Source organism: Macaca mulatta, chromosome 16 (assembly GCF_049350105.2).
Source record: "Macaca mulatta isolate MMU2019108-1 chromosome 16, T2T-MMU8v2.0, whole genome shotgun sequence".
Taxonomy (NCBI): domain Eukaryota; kingdom Metazoa; phylum Chordata; class Mammalia; order Primates; family Cercopithecidae; genus Macaca; species Macaca mulatta.
Genome location: NC_133421.1, coordinates 86,849,531 through 86,867,636, shown reverse-complemented (window position 1 = coordinate 86,867,636; position 18,106 = coordinate 86,849,531).

The following is an 18,106-nucleotide window of genomic DNA, read 5'->3' as shown; positions in this document are numbered from 1 at the left end:
TCCCAGCTACTTGGGAGGCTGAGGCAGGAGAATCGCTTGAACCCAGGAGGTGGAGGGCGCAGTGAGATTGCGCCACTGCACTCTAGCTTGGGTGACAGAGCCAGACTCCAGCTCAGAAAAAGAAAAAAAAAATCCACACAGAATAAAGGCCTAATAAAGGAAGAGACCATTTTGGCATTTGGTAGTAAAACAGTTAAAGACAGCCTTGCAAGGCATGACTGATTCTCCTGACATGGACCATCTGGCAAAGTTTCCAGCCTGAAAAAGTATAGAAAATGTAGGTCACCCTACAGGCACAATTTCCTAATTGAGCCCTGGCAATAATCCAGTGGCCTTGAGCTAACACAGTGCACCATTCCTGACCTGGGAAAACTTCAGGCCAAGAAGTTGGATCTGCAAAAGTTATCATCCAACCTTCCGTATTTCCAAAATATTTCATTTCAATCTGGAGAAGCAAAGTCCTATAACGAGTTGGTTTATCTACCTAAGAGTCTTCCTTCTTTCAGGACACCCTTCGTACTACTAGCAGAATTCTCTCTCAAAAATACAAACTCATTCCCTTGTGCAAAAAGTACATTGACTACAGAATTAAATTTAAACTTCAAAGCCTACCATTCAAGATCCTCTGTAAATCTTATCCCCAACTTCCGTTTGTCCAGAAAGATTTTATATTCATCTCCACTCTATTCGTTTATTCATTCCTTTGTGGATTCAACAAACATTTATTCAGCACCTTAATTTACTCTGAACACAGTGAGCACTGGAGTATAGAAAGATCCACTACAGCTGGGTGTGGTGGCTCACGCCTGTAATCCCAGTACTTTGGGAGGCCAAGGCGGGCGGATCACCTGAGGTCAGGAATTTGAGACCAGCCTGGCCAACATGGTGAAACCACGTCTCTACTAAAAATACAAAAATTAGTTGGGCGTGGTGGTGGGTGCCTGTAATCCCAGCTACTTGGGAGGGTGAGGCTGGGGAATCGCTTGAACCTGGGAGGCAGACGTTGCAGTGCGGCAAGACCGCGCCATTGCACTCCAGCCTAGGCAACAAAAGCGAAACTCCATCTCAAAAAAAGAAAGATCCACTACAGAAATGCGGATTTTCCTACAAGGTGCCAGCCTGCTCTACAGGACAGACACCTAGCAGTTGAAACACAGCCTGTTCAGTTCCACAACAGCCCAATGTAGCTCCTCTCTGAAGGCTTTTCTGATGCCTCTCTCCACTGGCCCATGCACTTCGCAATTCCATGGAAGGAAGGTTGGCTAAAACTAGGCTGTCTGTAGAAGAATGGGATCTGTGTCTTCTGTTGAATGTAAGTTGCTTGGGTACCATAGTCACTAATTTTCTCCTATTTTAATAGCACCTGGCATTTTCTAGAACCCTATTAAATATCTGTTGGGTTGGACTAAATGAGCCTTTGATGAGGCCTTTATTCTGAGTGCATTTAACAAATGTCAGCCTAGGCAGTCTGTAAACCAAGCACTTTGGGAAGTCGAGGTGGGCGGATCCCTTGAGCCCAGGAGTTCAAGACCAGCTTGGACAACATGACAAGACCCTGTCTTTACAAAAATACAAAAATTAGCTGAGCATGGTGGCATGTGCCTGCAGTCCCAGCTGCTTGGGAGCCTCACTTGACCCTGGGAGAGAGAGGTTGCAGTGAGCCGTGATCATGCTACAGTACTTCAGCCTGGGTGACAGAACGAGACCCTGTCTCAAAAATAAATAAATAGGCTGGGCGCAGTGGCTCACGCCTGTCTTCCCAGCACTTTGGGAGGCCGAGGCTGGTGAATCACTTGAGGCCAGGAGTTTGAGACCGGCTTGGCCAATACAGTGAAGTGAAATCCCATCTCTACTGAAAAATACAAAAAAATTAGCTGGGCATGGTAGCGCACTTGTAATCCCAGCTACTCGGGAGGCTGAGGCATAAGAATCACTTGAACCCAGGAGGTGGAGGTTGCAGTGAGCCGAGATAGCGCCACTGCACTCCAGCCTGGGTGACAGAGCGAAACTCTGTCTCAAATAAATAAATAAATAAACAAATATTAATTAAAGAAAGAAAAACCACACCCCCCGCCATGGGCTGAGCTGAAGCATCCTTGGGGACGATGCTTTCACTACCCCTCCACCCTACACTGGCACCTTTAGACACACTGTACCTTGGGTCACCCAGCGAGGACATCAAGTCCAGGGAAGAGGCCTGGCTTAGGCGGTGATTTTCTGCAGCAGGAAGCACAGCCTGCATCTAATGAGATTTAGGGTGACAAAGGAGCGCCCCAAGCCTTTCAGCTTCCCACTCAGAGAAATAAAAATAGCCTACCCAATCATACTTCTTTTTGGCTTGTTTGTTTCACAAAATATAGCCCTCACTTCACCGACTGATGCAGCTGCTTGGCACTCCCTTTCCTTTGCGGGACCAGAACTTAGGTTGGCAAGTCCAGCAGTGAGTCCCCGGGCTGTGCAGCTGCGGGTCATACTAGAGGGAGGTTCGACTTGCTGCTTTTAATTAACCCCCAGGAAGGAATGTAGCGCTAACAGGGTATAGACCAGAGGCCGCATCGCAAGGCATGACTGGATGAAGGATAAACAGTCGAGCAGCCTCAGTCTGTTTAGTTAAAGCGATTGTCTCAAGGCTAACCGTGGAAAAGAAAACCCTCCCCCACCTTCAGTTCTGCGGGCAGAACTGAAGACACAGGGGGCTTGTCAGGGGCCAGAGCTCTCCCGCGTCCTCCTTGATGTGAGTGAAAGAGAGGATCTTTCAGACCCCCAAATCTCCTGTTTCACCAGGAGATTCAAACTCACAGGGTTTCAGTTCAATACCTTATTTGGGATGCATCCCATAACCAGGCACCCTGTAGCTCTGCCCTGGAAGGTTCTACATACACAGTGTGACCTCCAGCTGAGCACATGTGCTCACCTCACACTGCAGTGAAAATTCCATCTCCCACGCTGGCAGGACCTGTGGGTCTGACTGAGCCACCTCAGTAGCCCAAAGCAGCTTTTAGGGTTCTCCTCCTCCTATGGAAAAAAAAAAACAAAACTAATTGGATGTTGATGGAATTTGGTGTCAGAAAATTTCACTGGGTTGTTAAGCTTGGATAAGAAAATGTTGATGAAAACACTCTGTAAATGGTTAGGCTCTATGTAAATGCTTCCCACCGCCAGGCGTCCTACGGCTCTGCCTCCGGAATGTTCTGTACACACAGATTATTATTATCGTCCCGCCTACCCCTCTAGTTGGTTGCCAGCAACATCGTCTATATTTAGATAAATCCTTCCCCATCTTAAATTTCCCCCAACAGAAAAACAATATGAAAATTGTTCAAAAGACCGACATGAAAATATGATTAAAAGACCAATGCTCATTTGTACGGCTCTTGGCACAGACAGGCTGAAAAAAATACAAAGCAATTTCTTGGCAAACCATTGTCTATAATTATGAGCTACATAAGCTAAATGGACTCCAAGGGTTAGGGGAGCATGGCGAGTTGGTCATCTGGCTTAGCTGGGCACAACAGTCTCTATCACCCCTTCACATTCAGAAAACTCACTCAACTTTAAAATGCCCAAGTATGGCCAGACGTGGTGGCTTATATCTATAATCCCAGCACTTTGCAAGGCCAAGGCAGGTGAATCACCTGAGGTCAGGAGTTCAAGACCAGCCTGGCCAACGAAACCCCAACTCTACTAAAAATACAAAAATTAGTCAGGCCTGGTGGCGTGTGCCTATAATCCCAGCTACTCGGGAGGCTGAGGCAGGAGAATCGCTTGAACCTGGGAGGCGGACGTTGCAGTGAGCCTAGATCGAGCCACCGCCCTCCAGCCTGGGCAACAAGAGCAAAACTCCGTCTCAAATAATAATAATAAACAAAATAAAAAATAAAAATACAAAATTAGCTGGGCCTGGTGGTGCACCCGTGTTTTCAGCTACTCGGGAGGCTGAGGCAGGAGAATCACTTGAACCTGAGAAGCGGAGGTTGCAGTAAGCCAAGATCGTGCCACCGCACTCCAGCCTGGGCAACAGAATGAGACTCTGTCTCAGAAAAAAATAAAATAAAATAAAATAAAATAAAATGCTCAAGTGTGAATGCATAACTTGTCCTAAAAGGCACTGCACCTGTCAGCTCTCACCCCCGCCCACCCTTTGGCCTCTGGTCAGGCGCTGTGCTTGTGGTAAGAGGTGACCCCCAGCTGCCTACCGGACATTAGCAGGGAGATCTGGCGTGCCCCAGGAAGGAAAAACCACCAACGCAAAACCAAGAGCCTGCGTGACCTTCCTCCATACCCCCAGGGATACAAGGTACAGCTCTGAACTTTTCACCACACAAGGCTCAGGAAGCACCCACGGTTGACACACTGTTCCAAGAAATTACCACGAATTGGGTGCCTGAGGGCAACAGAAACTCATTCTCTCACTGTTCTGGAGGCCGTAAGCTCTGGAGGTGAAACCAAAGTGTCGGCAGAGCTGTGCTCCCTCCTGCAGCTCTGGGAAGGTCCGTTCTGGCTTCTTCCGGCTGCTGGTTGCCCTTGGCTTGTGGCCACCTCCTGCTAGTCTCCACTTCTACCTTCTCCCCTGTGTGTCTCAAATCTCTCTTCTTTCTCTTATAAAGCCACCGGAATGAGATCATTACGGACCCTAAATCCATGATGAGCTCATCTCAAGTTCCTTAACTTAATGACATCTGCAAAAACACTATTTTACAAATGAAATCGCGTTCACAGGTACCAAAGGTTAGGACTTGGACACATCTTTTGGGGAGCCACATTCAACCCTCTACAGCTGGTTAGAAAACAAACCCCTTGGCCAGGCGCGGTGACTCACGCCAGTAATCCCAGCACTTTGGGAGGCTGAGGTGGATGGATTACCTGAGGTTGGTAGTTTGAGACCAGCCTGGTCTACATGGTAAAACCCCGTTTCTACTAAATATACAAAAATTAGCCTGGCATGGTGGCGGGTGCCTGTAATCCTGGCTACTTGGGAGGCTGAGGCAGGAGAATTGCTTGAACCCAAGGGGCCGAGGTTGCAGTGAGCTGAGATCGCACCACTGCACTCCAGCCTGGGTGACAGGGCGAGACTCCATCTCAAAAAAAAAAAAAAAAAAAAGAAAAAGAAAAGAAAACAAACCAACAAACCCCTTGAAACCATAAAAAGGAATGAGTTCATGCCCTTTGCAGGGACATGAATGAAGCTGGAAGCCATCATCCTCAGGAAACTAACACAGGAACAGAAAATCATACACTGCATGTTCTCACTCATAAGTGGGAGTTGAACGATGAGAACACATGGACATAGAGAGGGGAACAGCACACACTGGGACCTGTTGGTTGGGGGTGAGGGGTGAGGGGAGAGAACATAAGAGGACGTGTCAGTAGGTGCAGCAAACCACTATGGCACACGTACACCTATGCAACAAACCTGCACATTCTGCACGTGTATCCTGTTTGTTGTTGTTGTTGTTTTAAGAAGAAATAAAGAGAAAAAGAAAAAAAGAAAAGGAAAGAAACCCCTGTTGGAGGGAAGGGAGGTGCCCCTGCTCACTCTCCCGCCAGTGGTATCGGCCTCGTCAACCCCAGAGCAGTGAAAAAGGCGCCTGCACCCCACAGGGTCAGCCTCCTGGACCCCGAGGGTGCCCACTCCTGCCTGACCCACCCACCACCATTGCCCACAAAGCAAACGACACCAAGGGAAGGGCAAGGCTGGCTTGCTCATCACGTTGTAGACTCCGGGCTTTGAGAAAGTCAGAGAACAAAGGATGTTGCTGTCCTTGGCAGGGCTGGCCTTGTTCCAAGGTTCCCGTGCACCTGGAGAAGGGTTTGACCTGGCTCACATGGCACACTCGGGCACACAGAGGGCTTCTCTGCGAACCAGCCTCTTAGCAATTCCAGGAGCATGCCAGGAACCGCTATGATGCTGGCAACTTGAGCTTACTCCACATCCAGGGAGACCGAGGCACAAAGAGTTCTGTGTGTTTAACCCCTACAGATCATTCAGAACTTAGGAGCCAGTTCATGGTTCCTGTCTCCCCATATGATGCCAAAATTCAGTATCCTATTTAATTCAATTACAGTTTCCTTGAAGAATGAACACAGTTCCCTCTATTTTCTACCAATTGTATCAGGCCCAGGCCCTGTGCTAGGCACTTAACAAGCATCACCATGATCTTCGTCACAGCCCATTTTGCAGATGGGGACACCAAGATACAGAGAGGATAAGTGACTTTCAGAGCAGAGAATCCGAACCCAACAGTCTTGACTCCAGTGTTCACAGAGCTCTTCCTATTGCACTCTCATTCCTTCTTCCTTCTCGCTCTGTTACCCAGGCTGGAGCGCAGTGGCATGATCTCAGCTCACTGCAACCTTTACCTCCCGGGTTCCAGTGATTCTCTTGCCTCAGCCTCCCAAGTAGCTGGGATTATAGGCATGTGCCACCATGCTCAGCTAATTTTTGTATTTTTGTAGAGATGGGGTTTTGCCATGTTGGCCAGGCTGGTCTTGAACTCCTACCCTCTGGTGAGTTGCCTGCCTGGGCCTCCCAAAGTGTTGGGATTACAGGCGTGAGCCACCCCGCCCGGCCCCATTCCTTCTGTTGAACTCACAGTTCTTCACAGCTCTTCAGCTTTTTGTTCTTCCTTCTAGGTCACCAGTTTCAAGATTTGTACATCCTGGTGTCATGGTGAAAAGCTTATCAGTGGCAAGCACATAAGGCGTGTGGGGTGGCCAGGGACCTCCAGCACAGGAAGGCTCTGAGTGAATGCCTAGCAGAGGTAGACGCCTGTGTGTGCTGGGATATCCTACTGACCAGGCAAGCCACGGACATATTCAGCTCTGAACTATTTCCATATGGTCCCTGTGTAGCAGTTGAATTGGTTTGACTCATGCATTCTTTAAATAGCAAGTAGCAATAACCTGGATGATTCTTAATGTTCCATTTATTCTTCTATCCGCTTATTGTTCTGAGATTTATAGCATAGCTCCTGAGTGCCATGTGCATGACATAATAGAGGAAAGGGAAAAAAAAAAAAGCAACAAAACCCTGCAACTTCAGAATCTAAGGATTAAGCTACAATTTTAGAATGCTGAGTGAATCGAAAGGTGTCCTTCATTGGTGAAAATAATAAGAAGAGTTTTTTTTCTTTTTCTTTTCTTTCTTTATATCCACTTATTCTGGCCAGGCAAGGTGGCTCACACCTGTAATCCCAGCCATTGGGAGGCTGAGGCGGGCGGATCATTTGAGGTCAGGAGTTTGAGACCAGCCTGACCAACATGGCAAAACCCAGTCTCTACTAAAAATACAAAAATTAGCCGGGCGTGGTGGCGGGCGCCTGTAGTCCCAGCTGCTTGGGAGGCTGAGGCAGGAGAATCGCTTGAACGCGGGAGGCAGAGGTTGCAGTGAGCCGAGATGGTGCCGCTGCACTCCAGCATGGGTGACAAAGCGAGACTCTGTCTCAAAAAAAAAAAAATAATAATAATAATAAATCCACTTATTCTTACGTTCTAGCAGCCAAGGCTGCTAGGGCAATTTGGATCTCAATATAAAGTAAAGCTTATTCTCTGCTGGAAGACATCAGATCCCCCACCTTAATTTCTGCGTCACTTGCTTTAAACAGTTAAGCGACTGTACAACATATGCTGGAAGGGATCAGTGATTCTCCTGCAGCCAGTTCCCACCTGCTGAAAGGAACACTGAGAACACATATGGGCTCAGTAAACCAGAGCTGCTTCCAGTGGCCTCACTCGCTCCAACCCTCAACTTTGCAATGCCGGAATGTGAGTCACCTTTAAGATCATATCATTTATCTTGGCCAAGCCTTTAAATATTTAGGTCTACATCAAATCATGTCTGATAAAAGCTTAGCGCTTTTCACAGCAAAGGACAAAACTTAATTTTGAGCCACTACAGCTGAAGAAAGGGACGTTAGCAGCCAAGACAGGGACCTCAGTTCAGTAGCCTGCCTCCCGTGACCCAGTGATACACAGCTAAGGAAGTGTGGGGCTCGTGGGGCCTGTTTGGTTCCTGACGTTCCCAGAGAACAATATCCTGAAGCAGAAACAAGACGTGGTTTCCGGTTTTTTTTTTTTTTTTTTTTTTTTTTTTTTTTTTTTGAGACGGGGTCTCGCTTTGTCACCCAGGCTGGAATGCAGTGGCATGATCACAGCTCACTGCAGACTCGACCTCCTGGGCGCAAATGATCCTCCCCACTCAGCCCCCCCCAAGTAGCTGAGACTACAGGTGCATGCCACCACGCCTGGCTACTTTTTGTATTTTTTGTAGAGACTGTGTCTTGCCATGTTGCCAAGGCTGGTCTCAAACTCCTGGGCTCAAGTGATCCACCTGCCTCGGCCTCCCAAAGTGTTAGGATAATAGGTGTGAGCCACCACCCCTGCCCATGACATGGTTTTTGTTTGTGTGCAGGCTGTGATTATTGTCCACAAGGAGCAGAAGCTTTCACAGAGGAACCCATCCATGTGGCTCCTGCCAAAGTTCTCTGCGGGGCTTCGAAACACAGCAAGGATAATTTTTTAAATGTTTTCATGTCAATGAAAATTTTAAAATTATAAAATAATCTGCCATAGAGGACACACAGACTGTCTACATGGCATCCATTTCGCCACATCTTCCTTCCTAAGGCCCCAACTTTTTCCAGGTGTCCACCCCATTCCACATGCCGGGGAAGCCCGCCCCTGCCTGGCCAGCAGGTGGACCTGATTCTAACCCCCCTGCCAGGGACTGACTTAAGAGCGGGCCTGGGTGGCCAGGTGTGGTGGCTCACGCCTGTAATCCCAACACTTTGGGAGGCCAAGGCGAGCAGATCACTTGAGTCCAGCAGTTTGAGACCTGGGCAACATGGTGAGACCTCTGTCTCTATAAAAAAATAGAAAGAAAATAGCCAGATGTGGTGGTACGTGCCTGTGGTCCCAGCTACGCAGGAGGCTGAGGTGGCAGAATTGCTTGAACCCAGAAGGCGGAGGTTGCAGTGAGCCAAGATCTCGCCACCGCACTCCAGCCTGGGCAACACAGTGACACTGTCTCCAAAAAAAAAAAAAAAAAAAAAGAGTGGGCCTGGGAACCAGTTCAGGGGGTTCTGGAAGGGTTCCCACACTCTTAAAAGGAGACACCAGCCAGGCACAGTGGCTCACCCCTGTAATCCCAGCATTTTGGGAGGCCGAGGCAGGTGGATCATGAGGTCAAGAGATCAAGACCATCCTGGCCAACATGGTGAATCCCCATCTCTACTAAAAATACAAAAAATTAGTTGGGCGTGGTGGTGGGCACCTGTAGTCCCAGCTACTCGGGAGGCTGAGGCAGGAGGATCGCTTGAAGCAGGGAGGCGGAGGTTTCAGTGAGCCCAGATTGCACCACTGCACTCCAGCCTGGCAATAGAGTGAGACTCCATCTCGAAAAGAAAAAAAAGGAGACACCAAGAAAGAAAACCCGTTTCTGTGTCTGGATGCTGTGTGATTCTTGGGCTGCTGCAGACATGCTGTGCCCATGAGGTGATGCAACCTGTGATGGAGGAGACACGGGGACCGCAGAGAGGAGAGGCAGAAAGAGCAAAGAGGGCCTTGGGTGGCGTTGCTGCTCCGGCCAAACCCGGCCCTCCTTCTGCCTTGCAGTCGTGTGTTCTTATCAGTGTCCTCATGGTGCAACCCAGGGTGAGTCGGGGTTATCTGTTCGTGGTAGCTACCAGGAGCACATGTTCATCTTAGAAATACATTTAATGCAGAAATGCCTAAGGAAGAAAATAGGGTGGAGATGGTGGTTCATGCCTGGAATCCCAACACTTTGGGAGGCAAAGACAGGAGGACTGCTCCTATGTTACCCAAGAGTTTGAGACCAGCCTGGGCAACGTAGTAAGATCCCGTTTTTACAAAAAATAAAAAATTAGCTGGGCATGGTGGTGTACACCTGTAGTCCCAGCTACTCAGGAGGCTGAGGCAGAAGGATCACTTGAGCTCGGGAAGTTGAAGCTGCAGTGAGCCAAGATTGTGCCACTGCACTGAGCCTGGGTGACAGAGTGAGACCCTGTCACTCTGAAAGAAAAAAAGAAAGAAAGAAAGAAAGAAAGAAAGAAAATAAAAATTACTGATAATCTCACTATTCAATAATCACAATTTATGTTTTCTTGCCTGCCCTTCTCTCTTCAACAACTGATTTGGTGGCACGAGTTGTAATATATGGTGTGATAACAGAAGCAATCCACCTACTGTGTGAAAAAAATTCAAATAGCACAATTGTTGAAGGCAGAAAGCAAATAGTTCCTGGAATCCCATCCCCTGAGTGGTGGACTCGGCGGTTTGTCATCTATTCTGGGAATGTTTGCCCCAGTATATCAATGTTTTCCAGCGTGTGGGCTGCTGCTGACTAATGCATGTTTACACAGCCTTTTAAGGCCAGATGAGCAAACTGTGGTGTTCCTCAGGCTTAGCTCAATGTCCGGGTCCTGAGAGTTGGAAGATAAGAGGAGCAGAAAGAATGGGGAAAGGAGGGTCCACTCTTTTCTGCAGGCAGTGTTGGCCTGGGCAAAGCAACAAAGCAGGGAGAGCCTAGGCTTTGAGCACAAAGGATTGGAGTTCGAGTTCCTGATTCACCGTTAAAGGCTGTGTGGCACTGGGCAGGCCCCTTAACCATTCTGAGCCCGTATCCTCATCTGTAAAATGGGAATAATGCCTAACAGAGTGGTGAGGAGTAAAGATAGTGCACATGGGCTGGACGCGGTGGCTCACGCCTATAATCCCAGCACTTTGGGAGGCTGAGGTGGGTGGATCACCTGAGATCAGGAGTTTGAGACCAGCCTGACCAATATAGTGACCCTGTTGCTACTAAAAATATAAAAATTAGCCAGGCATGGTGGCACGCATATGTAATCCCAGCTACTTGGGAGACTGAGGCAGGAGAATCACTTGAACTTGGGAGGCACAGGTTGCGGTGAGCCGAGATCGTGCCACTGCACTCCAGCCTGGGTGACAGAGAAAGACTCTGTCTCAAAAAAAAAAAAGATAGTGCAGATGGCAAGGCCTCAATAAATAGTAGCTTTTATTCAAAATATTTGCCAACTTCCTGAATCTCTTTCTGCCTCTCCTACCACTTCTCCACATCTCTTTACCCTGCCCCCTGTTGTCTTTGCTTTGTCTGCAGTAGCCACGGGGTTCTTAGCTGCAGACAACAGGATCCAGCCTTGCCAATTCAAGCCAGAAGGGCTTTAAGAAGGGATAGAGAGAGCTCATGTAACTGGCAGGAGAGCCAGTGATACAGGCACTAGGCAGGCTTCCAGGGACAACCAGCTCACCGACGGAGTTGCCACCTCACCTGATTTAGGCAGCTGCCAAGTCAGGATGTTGCTGCCTTGGTTCCTGTCTCCAGAGCCAAGCTCCCTCTACCACAACCCACAATAGCAAAACGATGCTCTGTTCCCTGCCTCTCTCACCTCAGTGAGTTCCGAGTCCAAGTATCCTGTGGGGACACGCAATTAGCTGAATCTCAGTCACACATCGGAGCCCCAGCAGGGCTGACATTTCTGTGTTGGAAAGGTGATGCTTACAATCAGAGTATGGAGAGAAGCCTGGGCTACAGAGTGAGACTCCATCTCAAAAAAAAAAAAAAAGAACGTGGAGGGAAGGATAAAAACTCCGGGGCAGCCTGAGATTGTGGATGCATTCCCTACTTGGGGAGTAGAACACGCAGACACACAGTGACGTTCTAGACCTCTGTCCTCGTCCGTCTGTGATGGCATTATTGTTGTGATATGCTCCAGGAAATCCCTAGCTGAGCTCCTATGTGAGCGGCAAAACGAGGTGGTTAGAATACTTCATTCCTAGATGCACATGTCTAATGGGCCCTTCATGATTCACTTTTTTTTAAATTTATTTTTTATTTCTAAAGATAGGATGTTTCACTGTGTTGCTCTAGCTGGTCTTGAACTCCCGAGTTCAAAGGATCCGCCCACCTCGGCCTCTCAAAGTGCTGGGATTACAGGCGTGTACCACTGCACCTGGCCATGATTCACATTTTTAAGAAGATGCTTGTCAGTCTTTATCTCCAGTCGATGGGATCTCAGGCAGTATAACAAATGAGGTGAAAATGTTTTCAGTGCAATAAAGGAAAGTATTTTTAGTCAGGGCAAATCCAGACGAGGGTCAGGGCAGCCTGGGGAATGTCCTGAAGGTCAGATTCCCGAAGTTGTTCCTGACGCTCCAAGCTGCTGCCTTTTCTCTGGCATCGGATCAGAATGTATCTGCGAAGGTTCTAATTCTTCTCATAGTGACAGCTTTGGCAAGGGAGGGTGGAGCTGGTGGGTGTAAGTGCAGGTGGGTTTATGTAATCCAGGGATTATGTACATAATAGAAGTATGAGCTGCTGGAGCTTAAGGTCCGTTTGAGGCAAGCCAGCCTGGGGTCCTATCCTTATCAGTGAAGATATTAATTGCCTGCAGTTAGAGAACATAATTCGCATTCGCTCAGCATAAATTATTTCATTAAATACATACTCTTTTATCCCGTAGGTGGATAAAATAAATATTGCTTCTCATCCTGCCAGAGAGCTTATTACCTCCTTGACAACAGCCACGTCTGCTCTTGCACAGGGATACCGGCTCCTTGAAGGTGCTCCTCCACCTAACTTTGTTTAGTTTAACGCCAGTGAGGACCAGGTGTGATTTGAAAGGCATCCTTCCAACTCCTCAAAGGTATTCCTTCCAGAGTAGGACAGAGTCTGGAATTTGCCCGTAATCCCTAAGGACAGGTAGCCTAGTGATTGTCCAGGCTGTATTTTTTTGGGGGGGCGGGGGGCAGGATGGAGTCTCTCTCTGTTGCCCAGGCTGGAGTGCAGTGGCGCAATCTCAGCTCACTGCAACCTCTGCCCCCCCAGATTCAAGCAGTTCTCGTGTCTCCGCCTCCCGAGTAGCTGGGATTACAGGCGCATGCCCACACCTGGCTATTTTTTTGTATTTTTAGTAGAGATGGGGTTTCACCATGTTGCCCAGGCTGGTCTCGAACTCCTGAGCTCAGGCAATCCACCTGTCTCGGCCTCCCAAAGTGCTGGGATTACAGGCATGAGCCACCGCGCCCAGCCTGTACAGGCTGTGTTTTTCTTCCTTCATCAGTGCATGCAGAGGTTTGTTTTCCGAGATGTTAAGCAAGCTCTTGGGACCCTTCTTGGGAAGTCAGCAAAGCCAGGGCTTCCTTCATCCTGTTGAAGACGGTGGGATGGTTTCTGGAAAGTACTAGCTGTTTCTTTCCCATGCTAAGCCTCTTGGGATCAATTTGCCAGTCAAAGCCCGTGCTCCCTGCATAATCAGAGAGGAATGCTGTAAAGAGGCGATGGTGATAGACAGCAGCTTCTAGGTGCGCCGCCTGCATGCATGCCTGCCACGAACATCAGAACAATTACAGGAAGGAGGCTTTCGAAATGCATAATTATAACCTTGACTTAGAAAAGCATGATCTTCTCCGGCTGGGGCCAAGGCTCTCCTTATGTTAAGGGCATTCCCAGACCAGCAACTGGAGTGCTGTGTACACTGGACGTGGCAGCATCTGGAATATTACATAACAGAAGCATGTCCATTGTCCTTGGAATGTACGAGGCTCAGGGACAGTCCTCCATTGGGTGGAGACTACAAGGCCTCATTAATGAGTCACCTTTGTTCCCTTTTCCATCCTTTATAATCAGGGTGACATACATTCAGTTGGCCCGGGACAGTCTCCGCGTGTGCCTACTGACCGAAGGTGCTAATTAACAAGGCCTCCTTCACTCTCAGAAGGGACCTGATTGGGAGATAAACTCAGAGATCACTGATTCATAATCCTCAAGGAGAAGGACGGAGACAATGCCCAGGTGGCTATGGAGGCCCTTGAAAGACCGCCTAGGTAAGGCTTCAGGATAAACGATAGGGAAAAGCTGTTCCTGCCCCTTCCACAGCGCACCCTGCTGCACTCCCCCTTAATGGCTCTAAGCACATGCTCCCAGCTGCTGGGGCACTGGCATGACCAGCATGAGCCAGGTGGGCCTGACGGCCTAGTCAGTATGCCCAGATTGAAAGAATCAAAGGATTCCCGCTGTCCAGTTGACCCTGAAGCTGACCGAGATTAGATGCAGCTTTGCTGTTTGGCCTCCAAGCCTTGGGCTCCCAGTCCCAGGTTCTAGAAAACTTCAGTGCCAGCCTTGTGTAGGGGCAGGTGAGGGATCCACCAGGGCAGTCTTGTTTTTAGGGCCTTCTCATCATGCTGGGTCCCATGGGGGCCCACTGCAAAAGGCCAACTCATTCTGTCATTCTGCATGGTTTCCCTTAAAGTGGTGGGAACAAAGGAGGCACGGGAGATAATTTTCAGGGAGTCTCAAAGACCAAAGGGTCCCCAAATGAAGCCCCTTTTCCCAACTTCATTGCAATGAAAGACTTTCTTATCCCTCAACCCCACCAAATATTTCTCCCTGCAGGAGATGGCCAGGGTCAGTAGAGCTGGATTTTCTTGAGCAATTCATTGGTGACAGGCCAACTCCATGGGGAAAATTCTCATCTAAGGGTTGATCTGTGAAATTACGCTATAATTCATCAGCCCTGTCTAAAAGCTTTAGGGCACACTGATTAGGCTGTCAAACATTCATTCGGCCTGTGAGAATAGCTTATTATTCTTTTTAAAATACCAATCTCTTGGAAAGATGTTGATCGGGTTTCTATGTGCACCCCGAAGATGCCTGTGTGTAGACCTTATTTCAGCTGCATTATTTTGTTGTTGTTTTGCTTTGTTCTGTTTTTTTGAGACAGAGTCTCGCTCTGACACCCAGGCTGGATTACAGTGGCTCGATCTCAGCTCACTGCAACCTCCGCCTCCCAGGTTCAGGTGATTCTCCTGCCTCAGCCTCCCAAGTAGCTGGGACTATAGGCATGTGTCGCCACGCCCGGCTAATTTTTGTATTTTTAGTAGAGACAGGGTTTTACCATGTTGGCAAGGCTGGTCTCGAACTCCTGACCTTACGTGACCCACCCGCCTCAGCCTCCCAAATTGCTGGGATTACAGGCGTGAGCCACCGCGCCCGGCCTTCCATTGCATTTACTGCAGGGAAAAGATAAAGATGGAAAACTGTTGGGTAAATGGAACTCAACAAACACCAGAGACAGCCAATTGTGGCAAATGAAGAGGAGGCTTACCATTTAATTTTGTAAAGATGGGGTGTCTGCCTCTAATCATGGTCCAAAAATCCTCCCACCCATGGCCCCAGCCCCCTCTCACAGCTGCCATGGTGGATGAGACAGGGGACTTCTTCAGTCCCAGTTACCCCAGAGCATCCTGCCAGGTAGCTGCTTGCAGACATGGAAGAGGGTTGTGGAAAAGTCCATGAAATTCCAAGTTTGTTCAAATATCCTGTTGCTGGTTAAAATGTCCCTTCAAATTCCAAATTGGCTTTTTAGCAAATTTATGTCTGTACTACTTCTCAGACTTGGAAAACACAATATGCAAATCATGATGAAAAATACGAACCTTTCAGTTTTACTCTGCCCCAAGAACCAGGGACTGAAAACCAGGGCCATCACATGGCTGGCCGCTCAGACAGAGCACGTGCCTCCTCCCGAGTTCCCACTCCAGAACTTTACTTTGAGCCTCTTCCAACTGGAAGGTCTTTTCTCCCAGCCTCTGCCCTCCACAATCCCACACCATCCTTCCTGGTTCATTTCCTCTGTGCAACACCGAGATTTAAGGGTCAGAATTAATTTCTCCTTCTTCTGGGTTCTGGCTCCGGGTTTTGCTCACATCATTATTATAGTTCTCATAACCATCTGCCTTATTTAGGGATTCCTCAGGCACACAAATTTATTGCAACAGCAAAAGTCCCCAAAACGTTTAAATCAATGTGAATTTATGTCAGCTGGGTGTGGTGGCTCATCCCTGTAATCCCTGCATTTTGGGGAGCTGAGGCAGGAGGAATGCTTGAGCCCAGGAGTTTGAGACCAGCCTGGGCAATGCAGTGAGACCCCATCTCTACAAATAAAAATAAAAATTCGCTGAACCTAGTGGTGTGCACCTGTAATCCCAGCTATTTAGGAGGCTGAGGCAGGAGGATCGCCTGAGCCCAGGAGTTGGAGGCTGCAATGAGCAGTAATGGTGTCAGTGTACTCCAGCCTGGGTGAGAGTGAGACTCTGTCTCAAAAAAATAAAGGAAAGTCAAAACTTTTGTATTCTTTTCTTTACCAAACAATAAACTGACTTCAAACAGGCCTTGATAAAGAGGATTTTAAATATAGGTCTTCTTGCTTCATCCTGCCAAGTATTCTGAGATACTTGGAAAACAGCTCCCACGACCTCTCTCAGTGCTGATTTTGTTCCTTTTCACTTAGGAAACAGTGATTTGTTTCCTGTGTTTTGAAAGCAAGAGAACACGCTGCTTTGGTTGCAACAACTCACAATGTAGTCAGTGCCTAAAATATCCCTTCTCTTGGAGGGGGCAGTATCAGGGAAGAACAGTAGCCACCCAGAATGAAGGCCCCAGACCTCCACCCCTTCAGAGCCACAGCCAGGAGTAACGGTCTGAGCCCCAAAAGGGGCCTGAAACAAGTGGAATTATTGTTGAAAACACCCTTACCCAAACTTCGCCACCAAAGGCAAAGCAGAAAGGCTTGGAGCTTTAAACAAAATACACAGCCGCAGATGCAGGGGCCGCAGGTTATATAAAACACCCACGTTTGCATTTCCCAGTTTATTTGTAACTGGTGCATGGTCAGAGGCGGGCAGCAGCAGGACAGGGGCAATTTTCTGGAGTGGTTCAAGCAAATGACTAAAGGCAAAATAAGAAAACAGCTTTGCCATCAGGAACTGAGAAGAGACCTGTGTTCCCGCTACAGCTGGGAGCCTCCAGAAAATGCTACTAGGACTTAATGGTTTGTTTCAAGTGTGTGCCTGACACTTTTTTTTTTTTTGGAGATGAGGTTTTGCTCTTGTCGCCCAGGCTGGAGTGCAAGGGCGCGATCTCGGCTCACTGCAACTTCCACTTCCTGGGTTCAAGCAATTCTCCTGCCTCAGCCTCCTGAGTAGCTGGGACTACAGATATGCGCCACCATGCCTAGCTAATTTTTGTATTTTTAATAGAGATGGGGTTTCACCATATTGGCCAGGCTGGTCTCGAACTCCTGACCTTAGGTGATCTGCCCACTTTGGCCTCCCAAAGTGCTGGGACTACAGGAGTGAGCCACTGTGCCTGGCCAGTGCCTGCCTTTTTTTTTTGAGATGGAGTCTAGCTCTGTCGCCTAGGCTGGAGTGCAGCGGCGCAATCTCGGCTCACTGCAACCTCCGCCTCCCAGGTTCAAGCAATTCTCCTGCCTCAGCCTCCTGAGTGGCTGGGATTACAGGCGATCATGTCCAGCTAATTTTTGTATTTTTAGTAGAGATGGGATTTCACCATGTTGGTCAGGCTGGTCTCAAACTGACCTCATGATCTGCCCACCTTGGCCTCCCAAAGTGCTGGGATTACAGGCGTGAGCCACCTTGCCCGGCCAGTGCCTGCCTTTTGAATCATGTGGTGCGGTGGAAGGCAGAGGCTCCTGGAATCATTTGTCAGATATCTAGGGGGCCACACAAAGGGTCTTATAAAAATGATCTTGCTGCGGGAGGGGATTGCAGGCTGACACCTATACCTTCTCCACACCCAGGGTGCCCTTTGCTGATTTTATTTGCACCCGCATTTAGCAGCCGGGATCTCTCTCCTGGGACCGGCAGGCTGTGCCTGGGGAGTATTTTAGGGCTGTGAGGAGGGTAGGGGATATTGAATCTCTGCATAAGGTGGGAATAATAGGAACTAATGTATCATGCTTAACTCTTTGCTGTACTGCAAAGGGAAGCAGAAGCTTTAAAGCTTAAGGATCCTTAAGGATCTCCACTTCTATCTAAATGGTTTTTCCCAAAGACAGTGACTACTTCACCCCAGCAGTGTCTCATGGGTGGCTTAGCAGGCAGATGAACTTACCTTGGTTGGTGTTTCTTTTTAACTTTTTCTATTTTTGAGACAGAGTCTCACTCTGTCACCTAGGCTGGAGTGCAGTGGTGCAATTTCAGCTCACTGAAAACTCTGCCTCCTAGGTTCAAGCGATTCTCATGCCTCAGCCTTTTGAATAGCTGGGACTAC